The sequence below is a fragment of the Ursus arctos genome, chromosome X (genome assembly GCF_023065955.2).
Source record: "Ursus arctos isolate Adak ecotype North America chromosome X, UrsArc2.0, whole genome shotgun sequence".
Lineage (NCBI taxonomy): Eukaryota > Metazoa > Chordata > Mammalia > Carnivora > Ursidae > Ursus > Ursus arctos.
In genome coordinates this window covers 87,114,230-87,126,161 of record NC_079873.1, presented here as the reverse complement: position 1 = coordinate 87,126,161, position 11,932 = coordinate 87,114,230, and the positions used below count along the sequence as shown (strand labels likewise).

At 41.7% G+C, this 11,932-nt stretch overlaps 1 pseudogene; it reads right to left on the bottom strand.

The window, feature by feature from the left end:
• Positions 1-1,063: 1,063 nt before the first annotated feature.
• On the bottom strand, positions 1,064-1,804 carry LOC113241180 (centromere protein V-like; annotated as a pseudogene).
• Positions 1,805-11,932: the final 10,128 nt, after the last annotated feature.

Below are 11,932 nucleotides of genomic sequence, written 5' to 3'. Positions count from 1 at the left end.
CGCGCGTGCATTCACACGTGGGCGCGCACGCGTGCGTGCCCTCTTTATCTCGAGTAAATAAAGTCTTTAAAAAATAGTTTGCTTAACATGTAGAAGTAGATGCCACTTCATCCATTTAGCAGTGAAGAAGAAATACATGGAGCATACAGAATGAAAAAGACTCAAGAAAGCAGGAAATAGCTGAGCTATGGGTAGAAGTCCTCTCCATTCCACAGGATTCACCTGGAAATGCTGAGCAAATGCCGACTGCAGTGAATTGCGTGCCATCAGGAAGCTGTGCTATAATAAACCAAAGATACATTTTTTTTTCCTTGAAGAATTGTGTTTTTGCTGATGCGGTCTTTCGGAATGTCTGTCATTCTCAGGAGGCTCCCAGGGATACGGTAGATCAGCCCTTGAAATTCTCTGCTCAGCTTATGGTCTGATGCAGGATGTTCTTGGCAAACTCTGAAGAAGCTTTGAACTCCTCCTCAAAAAGTTCAAGTGGTTTTCCTTTCTATGCTTTTGTGAACTTCTCAAGACTTTAAAAAGTAAAAATGGTTTATGGTAACACCAACTTGCAGTGATTATTCCATAAACAATACCATTTCAGAAGACTTATCAGTTAAGTCTTTCAAAATGAGGAATAAGGTGACTTCGACTGCAGTTTAAGGCAACACAATCCATAAAACAAAAAGACCCCAAATAGCCAAATCAATCTTAAGAAGAATAAAGCTGGAGCTATCACAATTCTAGATATAAAGATACACTACAAAACTGTAGTAACCAAAGCAATACTGGCACAAAAATAGACATATAGACTAATGAAACAGAATAGTGAGCCCAGAAGGAAACCCATGCTTTATATGGTCAATTAATCTTCAACCCAGGAGGAATGAATATCTAACGAGAAAAAGACAGTCTCTTCAACAAATGGTGGTGGGAAAACTGGACGGCCGGCCACATGCAAAAGAATGAAACGGGACCACCTTCTAACACCATACACAAAAATATACTCAAAATGGATTAAAGACTTAAATGTGAAACCTGAAATCATAAAAATCTTAGAAGAGAGCATAAACAGTCATTTCCTAGACATCAGTTGTAGCATACTCCTTAGACTGTTCCTGGTGCTCTTGTGCTCTTTTATGGCTTTCCCCCAGTCGCTGTCACTGAATTTCTCAATGTCCACACTCCACGTGGGGCCCTTCTCCAGGCAGTGTGGAATGATTCCAAAGCCTCCAGGGTTTGAGTGGGGAGTGTAAATTTCTGCACACCGCATCTCTTACAGAAGGCACGCTGTGCTTTGTGCTTGTTGAATGTGTTTGTGGTTGTGCTCTCAGCTTCCTTCAGGAGCTTGAAGTGAGAAGCCAGTACCATGAAGAGTGTATTCTGCTTCTTGCAGATGCTGCAGTTGAGAAGATGTGCAAGTCTTCTGAGGTCCAAACTTCAAAGTGAACTGCTCCATAGTGGCAGCTTCCTATGTGGTTCACCAGGGCCTGGTATTCCAGGGTGTCCAGCAGCAGTTTGGTGGCACCCTCGATGGTGAGCCTCTGCCGCTTCTGGAACACCTTTCAGACTCCCACCCATCACTCAGGTCCAGCCTGGCCACCAAGGGCATCAGGGTTGCTGGAAATGGCAGAGGTGGTGGCCATGGGGGCAGCACGAGCTCTGACAGTGGCTGCTCACTCGGACTCCCTCCGAGGCCCCTGGCAACGGAATACCTCACCCTAGGGCTGCCTTGCTGTGGCCTGGCTCCCACCTCCGGCCTGGCCTGAGAAGCAGGGAGTCGGGCCTTGGTGTCCGGGTGGGAGCGGGACACCATATGTCCCTGGGCTGCTTCTGTCCATGTGGCCAGTGGCCACACTGCTCCTCACCCACTGCATTGTTCTGTACAGATTTTTTTTTTATAGTACTGTAATGTACTTTCTCCTCCTTATAATTTTCTTGATAACATTTTCTTTTCTCTAACTTACTTTATGGTAAGAATATCATGTATGGTACATATAACACCCAAAATATGTGTTAATCAACTGTTGATGTTATCAGTAAGGCTTCTAGTCAACAGTAGGCTATCAGTAGTTAAGCGTTGAGGAGCTAGAAGTTAAATGCAGATTTTCTCTTTTTTAAAAGATTTTATTTATTTATTTGACAGAGAGAGAGCACAAGCAGGGGGAATGGTAGGCAGAGGGAAAGGGAGAAGCAGGCTCCATGGAGAGCAGGGGGAGCCCAATGTGAAACTCGATCCCAGGACCCCAGGATCATGACCTGAGCTGAAGGCAGTCGTTTAACCAACTGAGCCACCCAGGTGCCCCATACATGCAAATTTTCAGCTAGGGTGGGGAATCAGCACTCCTCACCCTAACCCTGTTGTTCAATGCTCAACTGTGGTACTAAAAATAATAGCGGCATATATATATATATATATATATATATATATATATATATATATATATATATAATTTTACTTGTGAAAATTAATAAAGGGAAACCTCATTTAGAATGGGGTTGGGAAGCCAGCAGGGGGAACCCTCATACCCTCCCGCTGGTGGTCAATAGCCGACTCAATTGGAAGGGGCCTACCTTGCAAGTTAATACTACTTCAGCTACTAGCTTAGCTACTACCTTACTACCCCAGCAGGAAGAAGACAGTTTTCCTCTCCCCTGGCAATAGCCCAGCTGATGAGAGACTGTCACAACTCAGCCAATGAAAAGCCACTATACTTCAAACTCCCAGTCTACTCCAGTGGACTATTTGTTTTATAACAGTCCTTGCCAACTCCCCCCTTTCCTCTATAAGAGAGGGATCCTCTACTTTGTCCTCTGGGCTTGCCTATGGTTTTGCCATAGCTTACATGTCCCCAAATTGCAATGTTCTACTCCCTAATAAACTCATTTTTGCTGATAAAATAACTGGCAGTTTTATTTTTAAAGGTTAACATACTTAATCCTTACAACTATTAATATCCCCATTTTACAGATGAAGAAAATGAGTTAACAGAGTAGTTAAGACTATTAACCAGAGTCATATGGCTAATAACCGGTAGAGCTGGGAATATGAGCTCAGGCAGTCTGGTTCTGAAGTATATGCTCTTTAAAAAAAAAAAATTGGGGGGGTTCCCTGCATGGCTCAGTTGGTTAAGCATTCAACTCTTGATCTCAGCTCAGGTCTTGATCTCAGGGTCATGAGTTCAAGCCCCACGTTCAGCAGTTCCACACTGGGCAAGGAGCCTACTTAAAAAACTTTTTTTAATTGAAGTATAATTGACATATAATATTATATTGGTTTCAGGTGTAAACATAACTATTCAATATTTGTGTACGTTGCAAAATGAATACCACAGTAAGTCTTGTTATCTGTCACCATACAAAGTTAACTTTTAAGATTTCCAGAGGACATGCTCTTAACCACACTTTTTTTTAATAAAGATTTTGTTTATTTATTTGACAGAGAGAGAGAGAGAGCACAGGTAGGGGAAGCTAGAGAGAGAGAAGCAGGGAGCCCGATGCGGGGCTCGATCCCAGGACCCTGAGATCATGACCTGAGCCAAAGGCAGACACTTAACCGACTGAGCCACCCAGGCGCCCCTTAACCACACTTCCAAGCGTCAGAAGAAATCCATGATAAAGAAAAGCAAGAAGTGCACGTGATAAAATAGCGCTCTAAAGTCTAGAAAAGATTCAGACTGATAAAATGTAGTTCAGATGTAGCTTAGGGTAAAGAAAGAGAGCATGATTACAGATTCCTCAAGGAGAAAAAGAAACCCTAGACAAAGAGCAGACTGGAACAAGGGGCAATGACCGAAGGAACTCAGTATGTATTGTCTCTTACAATGAACAAGATTGAACTTTGTATGTATCATATTAGATCTGTAATTGTCTGACTGTTCTATAGCCATGGTTTATTTGGCACTACCTATAGTATTATAGAATTTTGCCATTAATTATAGCCATTATTTTTTGGTAATGCAAAAAAATGTTGTTAAGTGAGGGGGATACCCTTATAGTCTTAGACATTTCAACTATTAATAGATCAGCATGCCCCCTGGAAAAAATCATTAAATCCCTCTAGGACTTAATTTCTTTCTTTATAAAATGAAAGGTTATCATAGACTAATGATTTATATAACTTTCAGCTTAAAAACCTTCTCTGGGGGCTCCTGGGTGGCTTGGTCCGTTGAGCGTTCGACTCTTTGTTTCAGCTCAGGTCATGATCTCATGGGTTGTGAGATGCAGCCCTGCATTGGGCTCCCTGCTTAGCGCAGAGTCTGCTTGAAGATTCTCTCCCTCTGTCCCTCCCCTCACCCGTGCACATTTATGCACTCTCTCTCTCTCTAAAATAAATAAATAAATCTTCAAAAAAAACCCAAAAAACAAACCTTGCCTGTTTTTTAATCTGCTAAGCACATAACAGCAAGTAAATCAATATGCAAATCGAAAAACTTACAATGTAACTTAGAGAAAATATAAATGCAAATGACGAAAAGAGGAAAGGGAAGGGCACACACTTATCTGTACTATTCATTTGGCAATTATCATGCACGATTTTGTGACATTACCTCTACCATTACTTGAATCATGTATTAAGTAGCTTTATTGTATTCATCTAATTAATTGAACAAATAATTATAGAGCACCTACTAGTGCCAGGAACTGTTCTAGACTCCAGGTATACAGTGGTTAAAAATCGAGGCATTTGGTTTTGCCGAAGAAATTAAGACTACTTTTAGGGTAAAGACTGTCATAGGTATTTTATATTTGCATTCAAGGTTGCTTAGCCCTTGGTATATCCTCATCTAATTGTTCTGATGCAGTTTTAGCTTTCTGAGTAGACAAAACCTAATCTTTGTACTAGAGACAGTTTTTACTAAAAATAAGCAGGTCAGTATGTTTTTTTATGAAAACAACGTAACAGATATGGTGAAATTCTAGAGACACCCTAGTCTGGCACTCTGCTCTTGTGGATGATAATAAAATTACCAGGTTGTCAAAAATGTCCTGACCACGAAATATGTACCGGGTGATGTAGAGAATATAAAGAAGAATAAAGGGCGCCTGTGTGGCTCAGTCGGTTAAGTGTCTGCCTTTGGCTCAGGTCATGATCCTGGAGTCCTGGGATTGAGTCCTACATGGGGAATCCCTGCTGAGCGGGGAGTCTGCTTCTCCCTCTGCCTCTCCTCCCTGCTCATGCTCTCTCTCTCTCTCTCTCAAATAAATAAGTAAAACCTTTAAAAAAATAAAGAAGAATAAAACATCTTCATCCTTGGGGCACCTGGGTGGCTCAGTTGGTTAAGCGTCTGCCTTCCAGCTCAGGTCATGATCCCAGGGTCCTGGGATCCAGCCCTGCATCTCCCTGCTCAGCAGAGAGCCTGCTTCTCCCTTCTCCCTCTTCCGCACCCCCTGCTTGTGCTCTTTCTCTCTCTGTCAGATAAATAAATAAAACCTTTAAAAAATATCTTCATCCCTGATTCACTTATCACAAAATTAAACAGAAGTTACAGAAGATCTAATTAAAAGTGGCTAAACAATAAAGAAACACATTTATTTCATCTTACATAACAGGAAATCTGGAAGGTAGGGCAGTTTCAGGAGCGGTTGCTTGACTCAATAATGTTATTAGGACTCAGGTTCATTGTGTTTTTCCAATCTGCTATCCTTAGTAAGTTGGTTACTTCCCACGTAGTCACAAGATGCATGCAGCAGCCTCAGATATCTCCTATTCACCAAAAATACCTACAGGCTGGAAGAGAGCAAAACAGTGCTCTGTTCCCTATGTCGTTTTATAACCATAAATATAAAATAGATAACTTCTTTATCTCTCATTGTCCAGAACTGCCTCACTAGCCTGTGTCTAGCTCTGGCGAGGGGAATGACATTACCATGACTGGCTTACACCACTGAATTTTAAACTTTTAAAACCAGCACCCACAGTAAGAGAATAATTTACACATTACATAACACACACATGCACAAACATGCACGTGCATGCACACACACACAAAGTTTCACAAAATAACTTTTACCTTTAACGCACATAACATGCTTTGATATTATTTATGATATTCTATTTCTTTAGTTTAAAAATGCTGATAGTCACCCTCCCCCAAAATTGGAGAGAACAGCTACAAACTTATTTTCTTGAGGCCAGCATTAGCCTGATGCCAAAGCCAGACAAAGATACCAAAAGAAAACTACAGATCAATATCCCTGATGAATATCAATGTAAAAATCCTCAACAAAATACTGGCTAAACAAATTCAAAAGCACAATAAAGGATCATAGCTCATGACCAGGTGGGATTTATCCCTGTGATACAAAGATGGTTCAACATATGCAAATTAATCAATATAATACACTACATTAACAGACAAAAAGATAAAAATCATGTGTTAATCTCATGATGCAGAAAAAAACATTTGACAAAAGTCAGCACACTTTCATGACAAAAGCTCAATAAACCAGGAATAGAAGGAAACTACTTTATCAGAATAAAGACCATAAGAAAAGCTTACAGCTAAGATCCTACTCAATGGTAAACAACTGAAAGCTTTTCCTTTTTTAAGACAAGGGACAAGGGAAGGATACCCATTCTTGCTACTTCTATTAAACAAAGTATTGCAAATCCTAACTAGAGCAATTAAGCAAGAAAAAAAAAGCCATCCAAATTGGAAAGGAAAGAAGTTAAAATTATTTCTGTTCGCAGATTATATGATCTTAAATGTAGAAAGTCCTAAAGATGACATGTACACACACACACACACACACACACACACACACACGGTTAGAACTAATAAATTCAGTAAAGCTGCTGGACACAAAATCAACACAGAAAAATCAGTTACATTTCTATATACTAACGATGAACAATCTGAATAGGAAATTAAGAAAACAATCCTATTTACAATACCATCAAAAGAATAAAATACTTAGGAGTAAACTTAAGCAACAAGGCAAAACACTTGTGTACTGAAAACTACAAAACATTGCTGAAAGAAGTTAAAGAAGATACAAATAAATGGGAAGACATCCTGTATTTATGGATCGGAAGACTTAATATTGTTAAAACATCAGTACTACCCAAAGTGATTTACAGATTCAGTGTCAATCCTATCAATCCCAAAGGCATATTTTTTTTGCAGAAATAGAAAAAAAATCTTCCTAAAATTCATATGTAATCTTAAAGGACCCTGAATAGCCCATATAATCCTGAGAACGAAGAACAAAGCTGGGGGTGCCTGGGTGGCTCAGCCAGTTAAGCATCTGCTTTCAGCTCTGCTCATGATCTTGGAATCCTGGGATTGAGCCCCAGTGGGGCTCTCTTCTCAGTGGGGAGCCTACTTCTCCCTCTCCCTCTGCCCCTCCCCCTGCTCAGGCTCTCTCTCTCTTTCTCTTTATCTCAAATAAATAAATAAAATCTCAAAAAAAGAAAGAAAGAACAAAACTGGAGGTGTCACACTTTCTGATTTCAGTATATGTGCTGCCGAAGCGAGCACACACTTTCTGATTTCAAAACATATGACAAAGCCAGGGTAATCAAAATAGTACGGGACTTGCATAAAAGACATATTGACCAATGGAACAGAGTAGTCTCTTCAATAAGTGGTACTAGGAAAAGTAGATACCCACATGCAAATGAATGAAGTTGAATCCTTACCTTATGCCATATACAAAAATTAATTCAAAATAGATTAAAGACCTAAATGTAAGACCTGAAACTGTAAAACTCCCATAAGAAAACATAGTGGAAAAGCTTTATGGCATTGAATTTAACAATAATTTCTTGGATATGACAACAAAAACATGGGCAGCAAAAGCAAAAATATTCAAATGGGACTGCAGCAAACTTACAGACTTCTGTGCAACAAAGGAAACAATCAACAGAGTAAAAAGGCAACATATGAAAGGGAGAAAATACTTCCAAATTATGTATCTGAAAATGGGTTAATATCTAGAATATATAAAGAACTCCTACAACTCAGGGACACCTGGGTGGCTCATTCAGTTAAGCATCTGCCTTTAGCTCAGGTCATGATTTCAGGGTGCTGGGATCGAGTTCTGCAGAGGGATCCTTGCTCCCTGAGCCCGCTTTTCCCTCTGCCCTGTGTGCACGCGCTCTCTCTCTCTGACAAATAAATGAATAAAATCTTAAAAATAAAAAAAATCCTACAACTCAACAACAACAACAAAGCAAACAAACTGACTTTGAAAATGGGCAAAAAACTTGAATAGACATTGCTCCAAAGAAGATATACACATATTCAACAAATACGTTGGGAAGATGCGCAACTTCAGTAATCATCAGGGAAATACAAATAAAAAACATAATGAGCTATCCCCTCCTACCCGTTAGGATGGCCACTATCAAAAATAAATTAATTTAGGGGCGCCTGGGTGGCACAGCGGTTAAGCGTCTGCCTTCGGCTCAGGGCGTGATCCCAGCATTCTGGGATCAAGCCCCACATCAGGCTCTTCCGCTATGAGCCTGCTTCTTCCTCTCCCACTCCCCCTGTTTGTGTTCCCTCTCTCGCTGGCTGTCTCTATCTCTGTCGAATAAATAAATAAAATCTTAAAAAAATAAATAAATTAATTAATTAATTTAAAAAAATCAGAAAATAACAAGGGTTGGTAAGGATGTAGAGAAATTAGAATCCTTCCACACTGTTGTTGGGAATGTAAGATGGTGTACCCACTGTGGAAAACAGTATGAAGTCTCCTCAAAAAAATTTAAAAATAGAATTTCCATGTGATCCAGCAATATCACTTCTGGATATACATCCCAAAGAAGTGAAAATTGGGTCTCGAAGAGGTATTTTTGCACGCATGACCATTGCATTACTCATGACAGCTGAGAAATAGAAGAAACCTAAATGACCATCGAACGATGAATGGAAAAAGAAAATGTGGTATATACATATAATGAAATATTATTCAGCCTTAAAAAAAGAAGGCGATCCTGTCCAATGCCTCAACATGGATGAACCTTAAGGACATTATGCTAAATGAAAGAAAATAGTTACAAAAAGACAAATATGGGGCACCTGGGTGGCTCAGTTGGTTAGGCGTCTGACTCTTGATTTTGGCTCAGGTCATGATCTTGCGGTTGCAAGATCGAGCTCCGCATCCAGTTCTGTGTTCAGTGCAGTCTCCTTGAGATTCCCTCTCCCTCTGCCCATTCCCCCACTCTCTCTTTCAAATAAATAAATAAAATCTTTTAAAAAGATAAGTACTGCATGATTCCACTGATATAAGGTATCTAAAAGAGTCAAGTTCATGGAAACAGAAGGTATAATGATGCTTGCCAGGGGGTGGGGGAAAGGGGAAAATGGAGAGTTATTGTTTAATAGGTATAGAGTTTCAGTTTTGCAAGATGAAAAAGTTCTAGAGATCTGTTGCGTATAGTTAACATGAATGTGCTATTTATGTAAAAATGGCTAAAATGGTTAATTTTATATTATGTGTTTTTTAATCAAAATAAAAAACATTTTGACTGTGACCTACTAAATTGGCTTTATGACTCACTAATGAATTACAGCCTGGTTTTGAAACATACTAGCTTGGATTAATTAAGATTGACCATCTGTGATGTGACCTACCTTGAGGTATAAAGCCCGTCTTACACGTGATCAAAATCAGGGCTCTGTTAGCAAGCAGAAGGTAGAGGGAGGAAGAGTTAAGATGGCGGAGGAGTAGGAGACACCGTTTTCAGCCGGTCCCCCGAGTCGAGCTGGATAGGTACCAGACCAGCCTAAACAACCACGGAATCAGCCTGAGACGCAGGAAGATACATCTGGATCTCTACAAATGAACATCTCCAGCGCTGAGTATTGAGGTACGAAGAGGGGAGCCGTGAAACCGCGCACAGATATCGGAAGATAAACGGAAGGGGGAAGGAGCCGCCGCATTCCGGCGCCGGGAAGCGGCAGCCACCTGCACGGGGGAGCGGGCGGACTCACAGAAGGCACCTGCGAGAGAACGGACTGAGACCGGTGAGCCGGGAGCGCGCGCCACCAGGCATCTCGCGGAACACTGGAATCCCGGTGTGCTCACCGGGCACAGACTGAGACCGGGAGATCCGGGACTGCGCGGGGCGGCTGGCGGCGTTAGAAACACAAAGGACAGAGACTCGCCGGCCCTGGAAGTGAGGGCTGGGACGCCGGGTGTGGGGCGCACATCCCAGGACGCTGCAGGGTTGAGCAGCACCAACAGGAACAGAGTTAAAGTGGCCAGAACATCAGTGGAGAACGGGCTGCAATCCCTCCGTTCTGTGACAGCGGCTGAAATTCGGCCGCTGCTGCTCTGACTCTCAGAAGAGGCACAGCAAACCGCCAGGGAAAGCCGCCAGAGAACAAAAGCCTGGAAATACCGGCTCACAGCGTGCCCATCCCCATCCCCCCTCGCAGGGGACACGGAGACTCTACCCAAACAGGGTTGCCTGAGTATCGGCGCGGCAGGCCCCTCCCCCAGAACACAGAAGGCAGGCTGAAAAATCAAGAAACCCACAACCCAGGGCGCCTGGGTGGCGCAGTCATTGAGCGCCTGTCTTCCACTTAGGGCATGATCCCAGCGTTCCGGAAAGGAGTCCCTCATCAGGCTCCTCCGCTGGGAGCCTGCTTCTTCCTCTCCCACTCCCCTGCTTCTGTTCCCGTACTTGCTGACTGTCTGTCTCTCTCTCTCAGATAAATAAATAAATAAATAAATAAATAAATAAATAAATAAATAAAATCTTTAAAGAAGAAGCCCACATCCCTAAGATCCCTATAAAACAAGGGGCACGGCCTGGGACCCAGTCAATAATTTGGGCTCTGGACAACCCCGCAACCTCTCCTCATCAGAATGACAAGAAGGAGAAGCCCCCCCCCCCAGCAAAGAAAAGACAGTGAGTCTGTGGCCTCTGCCACAGAAATAATGGATATGGATGTAACCAAATTATCAGAAATGTAATTCAGAGTAACGATGGTCAAAATGATGAGTAGAATTGAAAAAAGTATTAACGAAAAGGTTACTGAGAATATAGAATCCCTAAGGACAGAAATGAGAGCGAATCTGACTGAAATTAAAAATTCTATGAGCCAAATGCAGGCGAAACTAGAGGCTCTGACGGCCAGGGTCACAGAAGCAGAGGAACGGGTTAGTGAATTGGAGGATGGGTTAATAGAGGAAAAAACGAAAATAGAAGCTGCTCTTAAAAAAATCCAAGCCCACGAATGTAGGTTATGGGAGATTACTGACTCAATGAAACAATCCAATGTTAGAATCATCGGCATCCCCGAGGGGGTAGAGAAAAACAGAGGTCTAAGAGATATTTGAACAAATTGTGGCTGAAAACTTCCCTAATCTAGCGAGGGAAACAAGCATTCGTGTCCAAGAGGCAGAGAGGACCCCTCCCAAGCTCAACCACGACAAACCTATGCCACGTCACGTCATAGTGCAATTCGCAAATATTAGATGCAAGGATACAGTATTGAAAGTGGCCAGGGCAAAGAAATTTCTCACGTCAAGGCAAAGGCATCAGAATTACGTCAGACCTGTCTACACAGACCTGGAATGAGAGAAAGGGTTGGGGGAGCATATTTAAAGCTCTTTCAGAGAAAAACATGCAGCCAAGGATCCTTTATCCAGCAAGGCTGTCATTCAGAATTGATGGAGAAATAAAGACATTTCAGAATCGCCAGTCATTAACCAATTTCGTAACCACGAAATCAGCCCTACAGGAGATATTACGGGGGGTTCCATAAAGGTAAAAAGGCCTCAAGAGTGATACAGAACAGAAAGTCACAGCCAATACAAACAAAGACTTTACTGGCAACATGGCATTATTAAAATCATATCTCTCAGTAATCAGTCTTAATGTAAATGGTTTGAACCATCCCATAAAGCCACAGGATTGCAGATTGGATAAAAAGAAATGACCCATCCATTTGCTGTCTACAAGAGACTCATTTCGAACCCAAAG